We start from the raw sequence: 6,000 nt of genomic DNA, 5'->3' as shown, positions 1-6,000 counted from the left end.
GGCTAGAAAATGAACACATTTGTTCATAGCGCATGAACGCATTTCACATGACGGCATTTTTGCTCAAGGCGAAAAGGGCAGAATTATTGAGAATGCAAGAGGATAAAATAGCAAAGTGCTCTTGTCAAGTGGGCTCACTGCCCCAAAACACTCATTTTTATGGGAGGAAAAAAAAATGTGGCAGACCCGTTTTCTGGATTTGGTCATGTGACGCTGACAAGCTGACCTGAGGTTGGTTGTTATATGAGCCTCGAGCCCAGCTAGTGGGACAAAATAAATCAAATTGTCACAGTCTACCAGTCCAGTCACCTAATTTCTGTCTCACCACACACCTCTCTCCCAATCGGCACCAAATACCAACAGCTGATCCCAATTACCTGCTCTGCCTATAATCCCGTCCCTCCCCTATAGATTAGATTAGTTTCGATTAGATTAATCTTTATTGTCATTACACATGTATAAATACAGGTAACGAAATGTAGTTAAGTATCTAATCAGAAGTGCAAGGAGCAGCAGTTGGGATATGGGATATGTTCAATATATACAGTATAGACAGGATGATTGATAAGAATTTGTAACAGATAAACTATAAACAAATATATAGCAGAGCAATTAGAATATATAAAGATATAATGTGCTATGACGAGTATACAGGTGTGGGGTCCCTGTGATGCGTTGGGCGGTTTTCACGATTTTATACTTTTTTACACTATTTTATACTTTGTAGTGCCACACGCTCGGCGACAAGAGCAGTTCCAATACCATGCTGTCAGGGTTACTGGATGGAGGACCCAAGAGCACACACAGGTAGGTGGGTTTAGCAACTGAGCGTTTATTTATCGTGAGATACTTGCTGAGGTGAAGGCTGACGAGAGTGGCTTGCTGTGGGGGGGGGGCTGTCGGGGAGGCCGGGCCGTGGTGGACGATCGGTCGGGCAGGGACCAACGAGGAAGGGGCTCGAGCGGGGAGGTTGAATCGGCGGTCGAGTTCAGGCAGGATCGAAGTACCAAAGGTCCAGACAAGACGGCATGCAATTGGGTGGTCAAGAACGAACGAGGTCAGAGAACAGGCAGGCAGCTAGCCTAGCTCAGGAGATGTGCTGATGAAATTTTGGAAATACTGACTTGAGGTTTGAGTGATTAAAGTCACCCGCCACAATAAATGCAGCATTTGGGTGAGCAGTTGGCTGCTTGCTAATAGCTGCATGTAGTTCAGGCACGGCAGATTTAGTGTCAGCATCCAGGGAATATAAGCAGCTGTTATGATTGTAGCAGTAAACTCCCAAGGCAAATAGAAAGAGCTACCCTAAACCATGATGAACTCGAGGTTATCGGAGCAGTTCCGTTCAACAATGACAGAGTCCGTGCACCAAGCTTTGTTAACATAAATGCACAAACCCCCGCCTCTTGTCTTCCAGGAACCGTCCGCTGTTCAATCCGCCTGTAGCGTGTAGCGACCGGCGAGCCCGATAGCATTGTCAGGTACACCACTGTGTAGCCAAGTCTCCGTAAAATTCATTACATTGCAGTTTGTCAGTCTGCTGTCATTAGTTATTGTGAAGGGAATCATATATTAGGTCTTTATCATTATGTGCTTATTTCTTGTCAAGAATAGTGTGCATTGCTATCCATTTATGCTAGTTCATCTCGCCCCAGTCCTTAGATAAAGCTGTTGATGCAGGAAAGTGTGAGCTGGGACCTTGGCCCAGCTGTTGGTGGCGCCTGACTGGCTCTTTTTGTTATGTCTTGTAATGTGCAATGCTTTGCTGAATGAATAAAAACCAGGCAGGGACGCTTGAACGATGAATTAGTGCCGGCAACGCATGAGTTCGTTCGCCAAGCTTTTTCCCTGTGCCATGGCAGAGAAAAGTCAATCTTGGCTTGTCTGAGTTTCTCTTTTTGCTGCTTAGCAGCTAGGCTTGTCCTAGTCTTCTTTTAGAGATTTCTCTAACAATTATCCAGTCATATCTCATCCATTAGTTCACCAGCGACCGCACATTGGCCAGGAACATGCTGAGTAGAGAAAGCCAGTGAGGTGTTCAATGGAGCTTAGCTCTGATCCCTCGCCTTTGTTTACGGTCGCGACGCTTCCTGCGAGCACTTCCGGTCGGCCGAGTCGCCCGCGTCGCATCGGTTGTTTTCTGGAGCTGTTGGATGAGCTGTAGAACGTCGATAAAAGAGTTGGAACTTTTTAATCCAATCCCAAAAAGCTCTTGTCGTGTGTAATTTAAGAGAACAAAGCTGTTCTGTACAAACAGACCCGAAACGAGTAAGTCTAATACTAGTACTCGTCAGATAGTCTTGCCGGTTATGCCAAGCCTTCCAGCACTTTTCCCTGCCTGTCTACACGTGTAATAACCAAGACTGTCTCTGACCTTCCGCCTGCCTGGTGTCCACTTCAAGCCTGCATGGGTACCAACCCAGTCCTGCTCTGAAAATCCGCCTGCCTGCTGTCCTTGTTATGCCGCGTTCAGATGGAGCGCGATGGAGGTGCAAAAGCGGAAGGTTTGGTATTGTAGTCAATGGAGTTAGCGCGACAAGGCACGATGATGCGTTGGGTGACGCGATGGACACGATGGAGCGCCACTCGGCGCATAATTACGCATGATGCGAGAAGTTAAAAAATTTAAACTTTTGTCGCTTGTCGCATTGCGTCAGCCAATCAGCTTCAGGAATGTTCAACGGCTCACACAGGGGGCAGAAATGAATCATGGCAGCTGCTTTGCGGACTCCCATAGTTACCCAACACAGCCAGCTGAGCTTTCAATATAAAAACGGAGCCAAGCAAGAGCACTCACCTGGCTTGTAGAATGGCGGAAGGAGAACTTGGGACAACTGGTATGTGCAGCGTTTGCCTCCTTTTTTAAAAGCTGTTGAACCGTTTTTACAGTGCTAAGATAACGACAGTGCAGCATTGACAGTACAGCACGGTATCAGCCACTTGACTGCAACATTGAGAGTTGGTGGGGTTTTTTTTGGGGTGGGGGCAGATGAGTATTGCCGCAAAGCAAGGGACACACAGTGTAAAAAAAGAAGAAGAAAGGTGCTGTTGGAGAAAATATTGGCTCTGCCACATCCCGGAAAAGTGAAAGTTCTCAGCAATGCTCTCCTTTCCGGATCAGTTGAAGAAACTGGAAAACAATAACGCAATTCATAAGATAAGAGCAGCAAATGGGAACGTTCTTACCGCACAAAAGGATACCAATGACAGTTTTCGGAAATTTTATGAAGGCCTCGATATTTCTCAATTTCAAACTGGATCCAATGATATGCAGGACTACTTAAGACAATTGCAAATTGCCTGCACTGGAACAAGTGGATCGTGGAACTCTCAATGCCAAAATAAAAAATGAGGAAATTATCAAATCCATAGGCTTGCTGAAAAACAGGAAGAATCCAGGCAACGACGGGCTGGGGAAAGAGTTTTATAAGCATTTTAAGTTGAAACTTGCTCCATATTTGTTAAGAATATACAATCACGCATATAATGTAAAGCATTTACACCTGACACTAAATGAAGCTATTATTACAGTACCTTCTAAAAAAGGCAAAGATTTGGAGGAAGTGACCTTTTACAGACCCATTTCGTTATTAAATTCAGACCAGAAAATATTGGCTAAAATATTGGTGCAACGCCTTAGCCTAGTGATGGGCAAACCGGTGCATCCGGACCAAACTGGCTTTGTGCCTGGCAGAAATTCTTTTAATAACCTCAGGCGATTGTGCAATGTGGATTACACACTGAATATACAGAAGGAATTAGTAATACTCAGTTTAGATGCAGAAAAGGCATTCAACCGAGTTGATTGGCCATGTTTTTTTGCTATTTGCAGAAATTTCAGTTAGGACAAGATTTCATTTCTTTGACTTTTTTATAAAAAACCCTCAGCAAGAATCCTGAAAAACCAAACAATGTCCGCTCAGTTTAAACTATGCAGGGGAACCAGACAAAGATGTGTTCTTAGCCCACTACTGTTTGCACTTGCTTTGGAGCCTTTGGCACAAACATTCCACATGTAACCAGATATTCATGGTTACAAAACAGTCTACACGAGGAATATTATATCACTTTTATCAAATTCTGTTATATGTAACAGAGCCCTGAACATTTATACCCGCAATTTTGTCAGTCATTGATACATTTGGAACCTTTGCAGAATTAACTGATGTAAGAGAGTTTTTATTTCCCATTAAAACTGGACAACCAGATATGGCTTGCAACTCTCCGGTTTAAAGTGACTTTGGAAAAGATAATGTACTTAGGCATCATAGTGACAAGGAAATATGGTGCCCTTGCAAACACAAACTTTCTCCCTCTCATAGACAGGCTGAGAAGTAATATTCAATTCTGGAGGACAATGCCACTATCATTGGTAGGAAGGGTGAACACCTATGGTCTTTGTCCCACAATATTTATACATAGTCCAACACATACCGGTCTTTTTGCCTCAATCATTTTTTAAAAATATAGATGCCTTTGTCAATGTCGTTCATATGGAATTACAAGTCGCACATAAAAAAAATAAAAAAAAAAAAGCAAATCTGTTGGGGGCCTGGCGCTACCGAACTTCATACATTACTATTGGGCTGCAAATTTATGTACTTTGGCTCTCCTGCTGGATGAGACAGCACTACTACCTTCAGGCCTACAGATGGAGAGGGAGCAATGCCACCCCTATTCTGTGGGGGCAGTGATACTATCGCACTCGTCTGACAGCCACAGACTATAACAACATCCAGAGCACAATACGGATTTGGAAACAAATAAGAAAAAATTTCATACTCAGAACCTTGTCACTATGCATGCCTATTTCATGCAACCTGTCTTTCTTACCCTCGTGTGCAGATGGCACCTTCAATTTATGGAGAGAATTAGAAATCCAATCCAATCCAACTTTGTTAAGCACTTTAAAACAACCACAGCTGACCAAAGTGCTGTACAGAAAAATAAAAACATCGTAAAAACAGACACAACAGCTCAAAGAAATAAACGCTAAATCTGATAAGACAAAATGAGTAAGGGTCAAAAATAGTATCAAATGAAGGATAAAAGAATAAAATAGCGAATAAAAATGATAGGGATAAAAGAAAGGAATAAAGGAATAAAATACAAGTAAAAAGCCACTGTTTTATAAAGTGTTAAACACCAAGGAGAAGAGGTGGATTTTGACAAGGGATTTAAAAACAGGCAGGGAGGAGGCCTGTCTAATGTGCTGAGGCAGGTTGTTCCAAAGTTTTGGGGCTGCAACAGCAAAGGCACGGTCCCCTCTGAGCTTCCGCTTAGTTTGCAGCTCTCTCAGGAGCAGCTGATCAGCTGACCTGAGATAACGAGCAAGTGTGTAGGGTGTGTAAATTGAAACGCCTGTACTCAGAGGGTACCTTTATGTCAAATTCAGTAATTACAGGAGAAATTCGAACTGCCAAATGAACACTTTTTCAGGTATCTTCAGTTACATAATTATGTCCGCTTTCACCTACCACAATTTGAGAAGGCTCAAACGGATGTTTTCGATGGTGGTTAAGGTGAGTACCTAGGTGCTGAACACAAAATTTCACTTTTTTATAGATTACTGCAGGGGATCTCCCAACCCTCGATTGAAAAACTCAAAGATGAGTGGGAAAGAGAAATTGGAATGTCCATACCTAAGGAAATTTGGGAGGAAGCTTTGCAGAATGTGAGCAGACCTTATGTCAGGCATGCCCAAACCCAGTCCTCGAGGGCCACCTATCCTGCATGTTTTGGAGGTTTCTGTCCCCCTACCACACCTGATTCAAATGATCAGCTAATCAGCAAGCTCAGCGGAAGCCTGACAACAAACTTGATAATTTGAATCAACTGCATTAGATGACGGAAAGATCAAAAACATGCAGGATAGGTGGCCCTCGAGGACCGGGTTTGGTCATGCCTGCCTTATGTGAATGCTCTTCCTTGTCTGATTCAATACAAAGTCATACATAGGCTACATTACTCAAGGGAAAAGATTCACAATTTTTTTTTCTG

At 43.3% G+C, this 6,000-nt stretch overlaps 1 protein-coding gene across 6 annotated transcripts in view; it reads right to left on the bottom strand.

Annotated features, from left to right (window-relative positions):
- Positions 1-6,000, bottom strand: part of lingo3b (leucine rich repeat and Ig domain containing 3b) — a 41,961-nt gene that overhangs the window by 15,234 nt on the left and 20,727 nt on the right. For 2 of the 6 annotated variants that reach the window (XM_088429328.1, XM_088429330.1), the window contains exon 2: positions 2,798-3,130. The exons of 3 other annotated variants lie outside the window; for them this stretch is intronic. The gene's annotated coding sequence lies outside the window, so the exon portion shown is untranslated. Of the gene's footprint in view, positions 1-2,797; positions 3,131-4,833; positions 5,501-6,000 lie in introns of those variants that run through there. One more of the 6 variants, XM_088429329.1, reaches the window with a different exon arrangement.

Source organism: Hippichthys cyanospilos, chromosome 12, assembly GCF_059441005.1.
Source record: "Hippichthys cyanospilos isolate Australia breed blue-spotted pipefish chromosome 12, RoL_Hcya_1.0, whole genome shotgun sequence".
Classification (NCBI taxonomy): domain Eukaryota; kingdom Metazoa; phylum Chordata; class Actinopteri; order Syngnathiformes; family Syngnathidae; genus Hippichthys; species Hippichthys cyanospilos.
This window is presented reverse-complemented; position numbering and strand designations above follow the sequence as displayed.